Genomic DNA, 16,687 nt, shown 5'->3' with positions numbered 1-16,687 from the left:
GGTAAATCTTATTCGATTATTCAATTCAAAAGTCAGTTGATTCCCAATGCCTAAAAATAATATAAGGTGAGAGTTGTCTAAATGACAAACCTCATGTAGGTTTTTATTTCAAATTAAAAAATGTGATTGCTCTGGTCTTATAGGACTTACCGTATATATATCTCTACAAAAGTAGAGACAATCGTTAGTTATCAATCGATACACTGAAACACTACGTCTGATATCCGAGCTAAACATATTAGACACTTAAACCAAGGTTGAGAAAGTGTCTCTAATTTAACCGATAAAACTCTTTTAAAAAGTAGTTTCACCTAAAGGATCTTGAACGAATGAATCACACTACAAAAGTAAGTGGTTCATTGATTCAATACAAGATCATACACTTTGAAAGGAGATATGATCATTTTTATCTATTTTATTTATGCAAGAACATGAATTTTCATAGCATAATAAAAAATGAGAGTTTTACATGTGCGAGTCATAGACAAAAATCGTAGCCTTGAATATATCTTTTATAAAAATTAAATTAATCAAAATCATTTCAAACAAAATTACCAACATTTTAGTTAATTACGAAATACACAAACTTTGTAACCCAATCAGTCTCGAGAGAAACGATACTCTTTTACTATTATGATAGAACCTTATGCTTGTGGCCTATCAAGAACTCGTCCGAAATGATTATTATTGTATTTATCGCTTCTTGGTCTAGAAAGGGTTGGTTTACTTGATCTTCCTTATGGTTTACCTACTCTTTGATGAGGAGGGTCTCCTACGAGTGATGGGAACCTTCCTCGATATTCATCAAAATGGGCAAGTTTTCCATTTTATGTCCTAATTCTCCTTAGATCTTCTCTTGTCCTAGTGAGCGAATCTAAACAAACTTCATTTTCTAACAACATCCTCAATAACATCCTTAATATTCACATCTTCGTTGACATTGTGGCCATTGCGCCAGTGAAAACAACTCTACATAAATATATACATTCCTATACATTTCTAAATAGGCTTTGATGATCCAATCTACTCATATTTAAACTTTGAATTGATGTATTCCTATTAAATATGCTCCTTCGAAGCGTTCAGGGGGTGTAGTCTCTATACTTCGATGAAGGTGCTCATTTTCCTTCTCAATTATCGTTGGTTTCTTTCCCAACTTCTCCTTTTTTCTTGGCCCCTTGTCGGGTCTCCTCGTTACCTATTCTACTCGTTTATCCCTTATTCAGTATTCCTCTTTATATTTCCTTGTTGGTTGTTAATTTCTCTTCATACTATACATTTTTCCAACCATGGATAACAGATTGTTGAAGCTTTTAGAGGCTTTGATGCCAATCTTCTCGACAAACATGGATCTCGACTGGAACACGAGACTGATCATGCATTTTTTCATTTCATCCTTATCTTGCCTAATAGGCCCCAAGTTTTCCAAAAACTTGGGTTACCTTCGAGATGTCGTGAAATATGAAGAAAAATGTCCACAGAATTCGCTCTATGCCTTTTGGATGAGGATGAATATCTTGCATTTTTTTGTACCCTTATACTTCAAAATTTAAGAAGAATATTAACAAGGTCCATGTGCTCATCGGGGTCGGTTGTCCGGTCATTAGTGCCCATCCCTAGTTTTTTGGGAATTCTCACCGGATAAGGTATTCATTGATCCTCATGGTGAAGGCATTTATAGACATGACTTCTTCTTCAAAGTCCTTAGAGGATGAGGAACGGATGATTCTTTCATCCCAAGGACACCGAGTTTTGTTCCTTCGGTGACCCCTCGCCATTCCTTGGTGGGAGGGAGTTTTATCATTATCGTTTGTGACCACATCGTCCTAGAGTCTCAGAGTTCGGAAACAAAGATAGTTCAGGAGTTCTCCCTCCCAAAATTATTCGTTATGAAGTTCCAGAACTACATATTGTCTGCTAACGTCCTAGAGTCTCTATGTAAAACGTTTGTTTTTTATTTTCAATCCGACCCTTTGATAGTAGGTTGTGAAGTAAGTTATTTCCTTCTTTAGTGGATCTAAGTTTGCAACCTTTGGCTTTTGAATTTCCTATCCATCAGAGTGGGTGCAAGAGCCTCAAATGCATGAGATCTTTTGATATGGATTTCTCGGAGATGAAGTAGTGGAACCCTTCTCTCGACGTGAGCTCTTTCTACCACTATGTTTTCAGTTGGAGTTACTGATTGGTCTTATTAGACAAGTGACTCCAAGTACAAGAGAGGGGAGGGGGGGGGGGGGGATTTTGTGGTATTCAAAATTTACGATTAAATTAGAATTTTTGTTACTTTAGAAGTAACTTGTGTTAGTATTTTTAAGATCAAAATAAAAAACAACGAAAAGTAAAAGCACTAAGGTAAACAGTAGAAAATAAAAGATAAGAATTAGAGAGAAGGCAATAGAGAATTATCCAGGTGTGGCCGAACGTTGGCCTACTCCTGTCTCCAAAAGATCTTCTTGAGATTTTACTATAATATTGAGCTTTTAAAGGTTATGCCCACGAACCTTTAAGACAAGCAGATCTAGATACTTTATGCTAGCTTATCTCCAACTAAAAGAAATCTTTTTTTCAGGCTAAGCTAATGAAACAATTAGATATTTTACAAGTTGATCTCAATAATCAAACAAAACCTTTATAGGCTAAGTTCTAGAACCAAAGAGAGATTTTAAGACTTATTAATCTAAAGAACCAAACTCAATTCTTCAAGAGTATCACACTTTTGAAAATAACAACAATGGCACGACGGTAATACAACTCTTTCCACACAAGCAATTCTCACTCACAAGGCACTAAAGCAACTCTGGTGAAAAGAAAATATTTATGTATATAGAGAGAAAGGGATAAATTGAGAAGAATTATAGAAATACCGAATTCTACTGTGAAATGAAGTGAAGAGGCACCTCATTTATATAGGAGAAGAATTGACTAAAAAAGGAATTGGTCCATGGGCCAATTAACTCAACTAATCAATTATGTACCTCAAATAATCGACTATTTGTGCCCAATATGAAAAATTTGGATAAAGAGTCGCTAACAGTCATTAAGAAGCTATCATAATCGATTATACCGATTTTTCTTTATCTAATCAATTATCCTTAGGGTCTAATTAATTAGGTAGTTCAACAATTTCTCCTAATCAAGCTAACAATATCCTAATTAGCTGGTTAAGGTTTAAAAATATTTTAAGGTGTTTGTTTGTTAAAATGAGGTTTTCGAAAAGGTTATAAGTGTGTGAGAGTTTTCATAGTATATTAGGAGTTAATCTCCTACTTTCACAAGATTCTAATCACTCAAACAAGACCATGTGAACTTTCACACTTCCTCTCTTTCAGAACTACGAGACTTTCAATTTATTTTTCTAGATACACCGATCATATAAGCACTTCAATGGAACCTTGACTCTCCTACTTAATGAGGCTTGAGATGTATTTAAGTTAATCACCATCATAAAAGAGTTAGAAGTTTATTAACACCAATTTCAACAATCATTGGTGTTGTCGTCATCAAAATGCTAGGAAGGTTTTTAACAGGATCATTAGCTTCATACATGCAAGCACATAGATCCAAATTCTCCCCCTTTTGATGACAAAGAATATCTTAGGGAGGTCGTAAAAGAAAATACAGATAGATAAATTTAGGAGTGGTCAAACTCCCTCTCACATGAGTAGAGAGTATACTTCTCCCCCTCTGTCAAAATGAAAAGGATGAGAAACAATCACATCATAAAGATCATAAAACATCATTTAGGGAAAGGGAAGGAATAATGAGACAAGTCACATAAGCATACTAATCCATGCATGATTTATTTAAGCTTCTTAGTTCAGTTCTTATGAAAAAGAAGCTTCATTTAGGAAGTGATTTTGTACAAATATGTGCGAGTTGATTAGATGAGGTCACAAACTCAAGTAAGCATTCTCACGGTAAAAAAGGTGTGTCGAATACCATTTTTTGTTATATAATGTTTTGAATTCCTCATTTTGAATTCTCTACCATGATCACTTCTAATGGATGTAATGTTTACTCTATTTTCGTTATGGATAAACCTTGGCTAGTTTTTGAAAGGAGGAAAACACATATCTTTTATGAGATATGAATAATGTCCAAGTGTAGCGAGAGTATTCATCCACAATTACAGGGGCATAAACATTTCCACCAAGACTTATAGTTCTGGATGGGCCAAAAAGATCCATGTGAAGCAGTTATAAGGGTCGATATGTGGAAACAATATTTTTTGCTTTAAAAGAGACCCTTACTTGCTTGCCTTTTGGCACACATTGAATAATATGTTATTTTCAAAATGTAAGTCTAGCATACCGTCTACGAGATTCTTACAACCAACTTGTTTAAGTTGTCCATGTGGATGTTGTAGCGGTGTATTCGTTACTATATGATTTATTGATTAAATCATAAGCAAAGCATACAATAAACATAGAGTCGCCACCGCACTTTTATTTATCCTAAGGATTGGTTAAAAAGCGAACAAAAACCTAAGAAGTTTTACACGTAGAAAACTAATAAAAAGATCAGAGATCGGGGTAAGGGGTAAATTACGCAAAGGGAAGGTGTTAGGCACCCAATGCGTCCTAGGTACTCCTAGGGAGCCCTTTTCACACTTTGTTGTTTGAAAATTATTATTTTGTTATGACATAAGCATTGTGCAAACACGATTGGGATGGTGAGGAAAGAATGTACAAATTAGTTATTTTTGTGTTCGAACGGATGAACCCGTTGCCTACGTACCTTCCATCAAAGGTAAGGATCAAAACGCCGTAGTTCGGCTAAAAATTTTCAAAACATTTGTGAGTTCAATTTTAAAACACGAGCTCTAAGGTCTTACGTTGCCCATGGGAGAAAACTCAACCTTATATAACAACTAGTCCACCATGTGAGAAAGGCTTCAACTTGCCAGAGAGGGGTTAACCCTATAATAGGCAAGGAAGGCTTACAATTCATCTACTAAGGACAAATAGGTGAGATTAATATCAACCAACTAGGGTAAATCAAACCTATAGCTAATGTATGAAAGCTTAACAAACATGGACAAAGCCACAAAATCATTTGAATGGGTGAAGTTATTTGGATTATTTACAAAAAGGTCAAAGTATGATTAAAGTCAATTCAAAATGAAGTATTTACAAAAATGGAGTTTGGAAAATCATGGACTTATGGTCCAAGTTTCTAATTTAGAAAGAAGGTGAGAATGTTTGCACAACACTTATTTCAAGTTTTAAAACATGTGTGAAAAGGTAGGACACAATGGGGTGAATGATGGAATAATGTAATGTAAAACTTCTTAGAAGGGTCCACCTCTTGAAATCATATAGGAGATGATTCAAGTGGGTCCTTAGGAATAGGCTATAAATGAGCAATGAACATGGTAACAGATGAAAGTAAATAAAGGCGGATACTGGATGCCACTCAATGGTCTTATACCTGTCTCCTAAAACAAGTAAGGATATCAGAAGCCACTCTATGGACTTACACTAATCTCCATCAGAACAAAACAAAAAAACAAAACAGGGAAATCAACTGCCAATCTATCTGGACTTATGTTAACCTCCACAGTATGATCCTAGGAATACAAATGCCACATCACAGGGACTTACAATGAATCCTCACATACAACAACAATGCTCAAACAAAGAGCAAAGAAGATATGAGTGACCAGTGAGGTCTTACACTCTATCTCTTCCATGTCATGGGAACAGATGCCAACTCACAGGGACTTATAACTGGTTCCTCAATGGGAAAACATCAATGTCACAAGGACAAAGAAATGATCATGCACTAATGGCAAACAAAGATGATAAATGCACAACGGCGATCAATGATAGTAAATGCACAATGGCCATCAAATAATCATGTATAAATGAATCAAGTAATCAATCACATAAATTCAAGTAGCACACGCTATAACCATTCATGAGGCTCAAGCAAAAGGGTTTGACTATGAAAGTCCACTGTAAGAGGTAAGTGTCGCTCTTAACCTGGCCATTGAGGGGCTCAGGTGAAGCAGATGAAAGGATATGAGGGGTGTGCCTCATTGCTTCTATCTCATGTCCGAGAGAGCATGTAAATATAAGAATGTGGGGGAGTTCAGAAAGATGGAACTCTTTCCCCGATTAGACTCGATAGATCTTGGGTTTGGATCTCAATGCTACAACCATGTAATGGGAGCAAGGAGAAGACTCACTGAATAGTGGGAGATAGGCTACTTATCTCTACCTTCCACCAATTGCCTCAAATGAGGACTTTTCCTGCTTGGGACAAACATAAACATACACAATCAATGCCTCTTAAGGAGGACTTCAGACAATTTGCCCGGCCACATAACAGGCCGGGTCTCCAGACTACATGAAGAAGAAGGTTCTATACCTCAATGCAAGTTGCTATTTAAGCAAAGCAAAGCAAGTTCTTAAGAGAACTGAGCGACTAAAGGGTACCTGGAAACAATCCAATAAAATCAGCATCCCATTCATAAACAGATAATAACATAAGAATCAATTAACAAAGTACAATTATACAAATAATGATGTGCATAGCACAAGGCTCACATGAACCAAACATCCTACAAAACAAATACATTAGTCATATGTGTCAAGTAACACAATCCATAATGTGGAGCAAATTCCTTAATCATTAACTCCTTAACCTGAAAAGGCACAATTCACTTCAAATGTAAGTAACATGACCACTAGGACTAGCCTAGGGTCAAAGAGATGGAAAAATCCTAAAACAGCAGCCAATTCATGATCAAATTCAAGTAATATCAATAACAAAGGGATCCCAATTGGCCCCATATTCAAACTATGCTCCTATCTCTATTTATGCAACATGGAAGGCAAAAGATGCAATGTGGAGTCTCATACAAACAACCAGCAAGATCACATTCAAATAAATGCCAAATGGCATCAAAAAATCCACAAAAATTATGTTCTAACCAGAAGACATTCAGCAAGCCACATGTTAATTTTCAAGTCATTTGGACTAGTAGATCAATAGGAATTAATTAAACATGACAAGGCATGCAAAAACAACATCAAATGAAGCCTACAATTATGCATCAACTTCAATCTAATGGTAAACAGTAATGGTGCATTATAAATCAGTAGGACCAAAGCCAAATGCTACATTAATGTGTTAGGAACTATCCTACCAAATTTCATGGTCATTGGACAAGGCATGAGAATATGGCAACATGAATAAGAATGTGTCACTAGCTAGGTTCAAAAAATGGTAGGCAGCAAGGAAAAATATGAATCAAATCGAAAATGGATTGTAAAAATCCACAAAAATTCACAGGGGATGTTAACATATTAAACAAGCTTCATGCAAAAATTCAAGGCCATTGGCCAATGGGAAGCATAGCAAACAATTAGGGGAGTATAGCCTATCAAACTATGTCACATTTTTTCATATCCAATTTCAATAAATCATATATAATAAACCATAGGCTCAAAAATTATGAAACCTATGTCAAAAAATCCAGAAGGATGTCAAGAATCAATGTCTCAATTTTCAATTAATTTGGATATAGCATGTGGTTTCTATAATTAAAATGGTAACTCATGTGAAATATGTACACATTAAAAGTATCTCTATGTCAATTAATATTTTTTCCAAGCAACAATTTTAATTTTTATACTTATAAAATAGTAGAGAAGATATAAAGATCAACAAAAAAATCCTTGAATTTTTTGGATTAAAATTGAGTAACATATGATTTTTTAAGGTTTTTAATATTTATTTAATATTTATTTAAGATTTATTTGGATTTATTAAGTTAATTGAATGATAATGGCACAGATGGTAAATACTTAAGCCAAGGCCTAAACGCTGCCGTTTCAGTTAGATTGGATGGACGGTCGAGATTGAATCTGCGCCACAAACACGGAAACGAAAGTGCAAACGCGGTCATGAAGATCAATGAGCGAAATTTTCCAGAAAAAGGCTATGAAGTTCATCGTCTTCACCGGTGTTCTTCGCTGGAAATCTCGGTTACGCACAAACGGCCATGGAAATTCACGAACCACATACCGGTCGAACCGGTTTCTCCTCAGGAATGCAAATACATAATCAATTTCATCAATCAATCAACACACAGCTCGAGTCGAAGGAAAAGAAAAAAGGCGACAAAACCTAAATCATGAATTTCTCCCTCAATCTTTAACGAAATTACAAATCACAAATGGACACGTAATCTATGAGCTACGTACTACACAATCCCTAACTCGATTGAAGCTATTATGCGATGCGAAATCCAACCTTTTCTTGATGAGCAGTGACGGATTCGGTGACTTCCAACGCTCGATGATGTGAAACAGATGCAGCCAATCGCTTCAGGAGGCTATCGATGTCGTTCTTGCAGCTCCAGCAATCTCGAGTTACTCGCTTTCGTCCCCTGTTATGGAATAGAGCAGGTTTTCGCAACGGCACGAATCGATCACCAATTCCCTTTGTTCTTCATCAACAGAACTTCATCAACACCTGCAAAATTGAAATCAACAGAAAATTTCCACCAATATTCACAAGATCTTGATGAATTTGAGCAAGAGTGTGATGAAACTTTTTTTTAGAGAAAGGAGAGGATTTTTGGGAGAATTTTTTCTGTTATTTTCTGTTAGATTGTGCAGAATAAATGTGAAGTTGTGATTGTGATTGTGAGAGAGTGATTAGTTAATTTTTGTTAGGATTTTTTTTTTGTATCTATATCAAGCACTAATCCAGGTTTAAATATAATTAAGCAAAATGAATTAGTGGGAAAATGGTTTATGTGTGAATTGGCTTTTTGTGCCTTTGATACTTAGAAGCAAATTCTGCAGAATTTTTCAATTGGAAACCATCACAAACAGCATTTGGAAGCTAGTTGCATAGGCAATATTTTCCAATTCTTCATATTTCTCTTTTTGGACGATTTTGCCCCTCTTCCTAAATAATTCACTTCAAAAATGGCTTTTTGCATTGAGCCTTTTCCACGAAATCCAATTATGCAACTTTGAAGTACACATTAAATGGAGTTTGTGCATATAAAGAACTTGCGATTTGGATAATCCATGTGGTAGTTATGCCCTCCCGATTACGGGTCTTTTTTGAAATTCATCTGATCATATCTTGCAAACCACACATTGGATTTTTGAGTTCTTGGACTTTTTGGAAAGGTGAGATCAAGATCTTCAACTTTCATGTTGGACAAATTTTGATTTGAAGCTTGTATGATGAAGTTGTCTTGAGGGGAGAAACTTTCCATTTTGGGCAGCTGAAAATACAGGTTCACTTGCCATTTCGGGAAACTGTCTGTCTGACTTCAGTTCCTTCAACCTTGGCCTTTGAAATGCCAAATGAAGTTTATATAGACATGAATGAGGTCTTTTTAACCCATTCCAATCATCAAATCACTGATTAAATCCACAGTTGACCACAATTGACTTTTGTTGACTTTTGGTTGGCTGGGCCAAATTCTGATGAATTCCAAGCCTCTTTCACATGGGATCTTGGTTCCAAATGATATCACAAGTTATATGAACTCTTAATGAATGATCATGGTGTCCAAATTCTTCAAGAATGGTCACCATCAATTGCTCAATGCCTGATTTGACTGTGTTGACTTAGTCAGCTTCATCTGCAAGCAACATGGTTAAATGACAATATTTTTGTACTTTTGGTTCGCAAACATATGAAAAGCAATGATATACAAATGCAATACATGCTTGGTGATCAAGAAACACACTCACAAGGTATCCCACCCACTAGAAGGGAAGCTAGGGTATGCAATGATCCTTGAGGCTATGATATGATATGTTATGGGCCATGAGGGATCTTAGGACCAAAATTGGGGTCTTACAGATGCCCCTATTTAAGGTCATTCTAGCCGGAGAAGTGAAGTTTAGAAATCTTCATCTCGACGCGGTAGAATGGGCTTAAATAATAGTAATGAGACAAATTTTGGTCCCTAAGAGACCTCATGATGCAGATGTATGCATGCAAAAGCAAATTCTGTGGGGAATATATGATTCGCACAGAAGAAAAGACGATCCATCGGAGTAATACACTCACCAAGAACAGAGACTCTAATAAGACTCTTATGGGGATAATACAGAAAAAGAATGCGTGAGCAGGACACGACTTTGCTTGGGGATAACAAAACTGACACAGCGTGGCTAAGTCACGACTTCGAGTGGGGATAACAGACATCGGACTGGAGAACTTGCTGGGGAAGCAAAGGACTCACACCGGGGAATAAAGAATTCCAGAGGAAAATAAATCCATTGGAAAGACATAAGCTGACTCAATTATCCAGAAAAGGATACTTCGGATAAAAGTCCGGACTCGGACCAGGAAAAGATTCACATAGAACCTCCCTGCCGGGAAGATGCATACATTGGGGAATAAACACCCATATAGCAAAGGGTAAAAATCACCAAAGGAACTCCGCAGGGGACTGTCTAACAAAGAGACTCTCCTGGGAAAAGCAACAGGAATGAGGTGTTACCGGTATAAGGGTAACAAACTCAGGAAGAATGAATATCTAAGACCGGTATAAGGGTGAGAGATATCAATCAACCAACATCTGAGAAAGACCTGGGAAAGGTACATAAACTCAGGAAATCTGACTCCACAAGGGACCAAGGTCATAATAGGGAGTAGACAGAAAGGAACACCAGGGATACCGAGGTATATAATAGGTGACCGACAGAACGTGAATTGGTATATATGCCAAGACACTCATCATCCGAAAGGAGGGCTTGAAAAAGCAAATCAACTTAGAGGATGGACATTCGAATCCACAACGGGAAAACGAATCTTACTCAAACTGGGGACACAAACCCAAAGAGCACATGAGATATAATATCCATTACCGGCAGACCGTGGATAAGATACTCGCATGAGACATATTATCTATTACCGTCAGAACGTAGATAATAAACTCGCATGGTAAGAAACACCAGAGATACCGAAGTATATAATAGGTGATCTACCGAAAACGTGAATTGGTATATATGCCAAAACACACATCATCCACAAATTGGTTAAAGGATGGATATTCGATTCTACAAAGAATACGAATCTTGCTCAGCTGGGGAAAATCAACAAAGGATTCCAACTAAAGAGCGCATGAGACATATTATTCATTACCGGCAGACCGTGAATAATATACTCGAAAGGAAAGGACACCAGAGATACCGAAGTATATAATAGGTGACTAACCAAAAAGAGAGACAATCGTTACCAAGCATCCGGGTAAACGAAAGACAACTCAAAGGGATAAATTGCAAGCATCCGGCAATCATCCAACAACAAGGAATATTCGACTCCGCAAAGGGAAATAACGAATCTTACTCGACCAGGGAAACACACAAGGCTTCAACTGAAGAGTGCATGAGATATATTATCCATTACCGGCAGACCGTGAATAATACACTCGCATGGAAGATTATCCACAACCGGTATGAGGGTTAATAAAGGATAAATCGACCGAAAAGAAAGGCATCGGGGTACCAAACAGGCATATAATGATGACCAATCAAAGGGTGTAACAACATTACCAACAAACGGGTAAATGAAAGACTTACTGGGGATTAATTGCAAGCATCCGGCAATTATCCACACAAGCTGGGGATACCTTGATAAACAATCAATGATCCGGGGAACAAATCACTAGCAAACGGTGAAAAGACCCATTGGCGACTTCAAAAAGGATAACATTGCAAGCATCCGGCAATGATCCAGAAGACTGTTGGGAATACAAGTGCTTACTCAAGAGCAACTATCCAAAGCAGGAAGGAATATCAATCATCGAATATTGAATGAAGATAACCACAAAGGAGAGATTAGGGTTTATATCTACCGAATACGGGGCAGAAGACCAAAAATCTAGCTGAGGAAACAAGGGGTTTAACAATACCGACTACTGGGTAAGAAACCAAAGACTCAGCTAAGGATAAAATTGCTAGCAACCGGCAATTATCCACATGTATCATAAGATACTACTCCGTTGGAGAGAAAAATCACAGCGTCATAGGATTTACAACTACCGAATACGGGGTAGAAGACCACAAAATCCACTGGGGATATAAATCACCACCGGGAACAGAACTCTGTTAGGGATAACACCACAACAACAGAAAATCCACCATCGACCAGATCAAACCACAAAGGTTACCACTGCTAGGGGAAAAGAGATAGGACTTACGACTACCGAATACGGGGTAGAAGCCATACTCTGGTGGGAATAACCACAAATTAGGGTTTACATCTACCGAATACGGGGTAGAAAACCAAAAACTCTACGTGGGGATAGAATAAATCATGAATCTGCACGAGAAACCAAAAATGAGGTTTATAACAGACCACAAACCCTGTTGGAGAGCAGGGAATTAGGATTTACGACTACCGACTATCATGTAGAAAACCAACAACTCTGGCTGGGGACTAAAAGGTATATAACCACAAGTTCTGCCAAGAAAGCCAGGAGAATAGGACTTACAACTACCGGTATAAGGGTAGAGGCCAAAATCGACTCTTGCGGAGGAATGAAAGGTATATAACCACAAATTCCGCCAAGAGGACAAGGAACAATAGGACTTACAACTACCGGTATAAGGGTAGAGGCCCGAAAACTCCGCTGGGGAACAACCCACTGGGAAGCACGATATAGTTGACAAAACGCCAATTCGGGAATATTCCGAAAAGACAGACCGAATCAAGACACGTCCTATGAGGATATAACTCAATAGGAAAACTCCATCCCAATATATGTGTTGGGAGGAAACGGAAGAAACCGTCATCCACGAGGGTATATCTCAGTGGGGAACTGCAGAAGGACAGACAGACACTTTCTGCTTATGGGCTGACTCTATATGGAGAGATTTAACACCCGACATCTGCTTAGGAAGATCTATAAAGATCTATATCACCATAGCAGGGAATAACAAACAAGGGATATATGACAAAAATGCAACATGAATATCTGAATGTTTCATGAATATACATGAATATGCGTGATTTATGTTTGATGAATGCTGACAAAACAGACAATTCTAACACAACAGGTCCAGGAATCAAACGTCCGGTATTACACTTCCAAGGGAAAACCAACTGGAAAGCCAATTCTGCTGGAGATCCACATGCTATAAAGCAAAGATCTGCGGGTACTGCTGGGAAGCAGAAGCAAAAGAATCAGAGATATCAAGAGAATACCAAATCTCTGAGTGATGGATCAACGATCACCCCAACTAGGGCACAGAAAGTCACAACAGGCAAAGAGCCACAAAGACAAATCTGTTGGCGAACAAGAGAATCTCAAAGTCCTGCAGGGGATCCTAGCAAACACTGCTATGGAAACGGATCCAACATAACTCCATTGGGGAACAACCCACTAAGGGAGCAAAGGTCACCCGGATAGAGTTTGGCTGCACAAGCAACTCTACTGGGGATACTGTCAACTACTCTCTTGGGGAACAACCCACTGAGGAAGGAAACGCACCAAACAAGTAGATTCTGCAACAAACCACTCTACTCGGGGCGAACACACATCTGACGGATCACATCAGCAGATTCTGCAACAACATCCGCTCTACTGAGGATCGAAAAGTAATCAGGAAATCAATCCAATCTCTGGATAAAGGAGCCATCAACCGACCATACCAGGGATTGAAAGAGGTTTAACAGGCAATACTGCCACAACAACCGCTCTGCAGACAAATGCTGGAGAGAGATGGATGAAAATACTGGGATATCAACCCAATCAACCACGAAGTAGGAAAATAAATCCTGCTCTGCTGAGGAGATCAACCATTCTGATAGAGGGAAAGTAAACAACTCCACTCGCGACTTTGCCGGGGAAAAGGTAAAGTACCGGGTATCAAACCACTGACTTACCGAGTCTTCCAAAAGGAAAGCGACCGTGCTGAGAAAACATATAAATCCGCTGGCAACTGCGCTGGGGAGAGTGACAACAACTCTGCTCGCGACTGCAATGGGGATATCAATAACTGTTCTACTGTGCCAAGGAGACCAATAAAGTCTGGGCATAGCGACCCACTGAAGAAAGTGACGAGGCACTAAGGTGGCAAACCATCAACCGCCGAATATTCCACAAGGAAAGCATCCATGATAAGGGAAAATTGCTGCTGGAGAACACTGAGTCTTCAACAACACTCTGCTTGGGGAACAACCCCACCAACAACTCGACTTACAATTATGCTGGCAACCCACTTGGGGAAAAATACGGGATACGGGGATATCAACCCACTAACCACAAATTCTGAACAACTGATTAATCAAGTCGGGGAGAGACTACTGCTGGAGAACAGACTGAGTCTTCAATACACCACTCTGCTTCGGGGAGTCAAAATCCACAGAAGCTCTGCTTAGGGAGCAACCCCAACAATCAAATCTCTGCTTGGGGAACAACCCCAACAACAACATCTGGAGAAGAAGGATACAAACCAAACCAGGAATATGAACAAATGTCTTACCTGTTGGAAACCATGCCACCCTTGGGAGAGCACTGAGAAATTCTTTGAGTATCCTTTTATCATCGTGAATGTTCACTTTGTTTAAAATAATAATCTTTGAAAAATTTATTTTTAAAACAATGATATTTTTATCAATTAAAACATGCAAAACATTTGTTGAATTGAAACAAATAAGAGTGCAAATAATCGGATAAAAGCTCAGATTTATTTGATGGAATGGTAGTCTGCAAATGGCAAGACTCCATAGATCTGTACAAATTTGAAATCAGTGATATATATTGGAAGAGGGCTACATTGAACATAATGATCCTTTCTCTACCAATTTGAATCTCGATGTATTCGAAGCTTCAGTTGACGATGACTCGAGAATCTTCTGACGAAAATGACAGCTGGTGAAACAGAAAGTCTCGTCAGGATGCAGTTACTTGCCAAATCCCTAATTTTTGCCTAGATTGCCCCAGGGTGAGGTACTCAATCTAGCGGGATGCAAATATACTTCTTTTTCAAGTCTCTAATTTTTGCCTGGATTACCCTTGCGGGTTCTCCACCAAGACGCTCATTTTTGCCTAAGCTGCCCTTTCGGGTTTTCAACTTAGCGAGCAATTCTGTTTTTTCATTTGCATATACTTTTTTTCTTTTTTAGGCAAAGTATCTCTTAACTGCATCTGAATTCACAGGACGAGTGAAATCCTCCCCATCCATTGTTGTAAGCATCAAAGCACCGCCTGAAAAGGCTCTCTTAACAACATATGGACCCTCGTAGTTTGGAGTCCACTTGCCCCTGGAATCGGGTACGAAAGACAAAACTTTCTTGAGCACAAGGTCACCTTCTCGGAACACACGAGGCTTGACCTTCTTATCGAATGCTTTCTTCATTCTCTGCTGATATAACTGACCATGACACATGGCAGTCAATCTCTTCTCTTCAATCAAATTCAGTTGGTCATACCGACTCTGAATCCATTCAGCATTAGTCAACTAGGGACTTGAGGGTATCAGGCTTCTTTTATTCTTTTGAAGAAATTTGAAAAAAAATTCCTGATTTTTGATTTTTTCATCTTTTTCACCCTCTTCTCTTTCTTTTTTTTCCTTTTTTTTTACATTACATTTGTAATGCCCCAGTTTGACTGTTCTGCTGATTCTCATGATACAGCTGAATGAGCTTCTTTGGGTGCTCAAGAAGGCGGGTAATCTCATCAGGAATCCCCTTCAACATCATCTTCCTTTGCCTCGAATACAAGGAATTCAAATTTGGGAGATGGCGTTGGATCATTATGTTCAATGGGTTTAGAAATCCCTGCATAATGATTTTGGATAACGAAAAGCTTTTGTATTTAAACAAGCAAATCATTTATGCAGATGAAAAAGCTATTTTCTTGTTCTTCAGGTTTTTTGTGATCACTGATTTCATGCAAAAAGCAAAAAGTGAAAACAAATGGAAAACAAATGCTTAACAATGCATTAATTGAATGAAAACATCATTGTTTATGTGAGCCAAACAATGTCATCACTTCTCCTTTTGGCATGGGAGAAGGGTTTTAAACAAAGTGAGCATATTTACTCTGATCTATGGATAACTGTAGGAACATCCACAGCGACCCAATTGTGGCAGATACCACCAGGAATAACAAAATTGCTCATATCCTCCGCATCTTCTTCAATGATAGCAGCAGCTTCCTCTTCAGGTTGCTTATCATTTGCCCCAGAACAGTAGCCAATGCCAGCCCAGGATTTATCCATCAAATGCACTCTGTCGGGAAAATTCCTCCTTGAGTTCACAATTCTCTTGTTCAAACTGATCCATTAATTTCGAAGAAATGGCTCTGGTATAATACCGGCGAGGTGCGTCTTCAAAATAAATGAAGGTCGCAGGGTCAGACCACAGGACGGGAGACCGGAACAAAACACTCGCCTATGCAAATGATGCATGAAGTGTTTCTGCATATGCTTGTTTTTTATTTCAAAGGAACTCAAGGGTTTTATTTGCAAACTTTGAAATATTGACATTTTGATTGTATATGAGGATATCTCATCAGATACATCAGGTGAAAAAATTTTCCCGGTTTTTTCATGTTTTGAATTTTTTTGCAAATAAACTCCTTTGAGTTCCTTGAAAATTTTCTTTTTATCTGATGATATGAATGCGGATGAATGCATGAATGTATGAATGCAACAATCACACTCAAGGATCAAGCAAAGCACACCAAACAAAG

This window comes from Lathyrus oleraceus, chromosome 5 (assembly GCF_024323335.1).
Source record: "Lathyrus oleraceus cultivar Zhongwan6 chromosome 5, CAAS_Psat_ZW6_1.0, whole genome shotgun sequence".
In the NCBI taxonomy this organism is placed as follows: domain Eukaryota; kingdom Viridiplantae; phylum Streptophyta; class Magnoliopsida; order Fabales; family Fabaceae; genus Lathyrus; species Lathyrus oleraceus.
Note: the sequence above shows the minus strand (reverse complement) of the source record.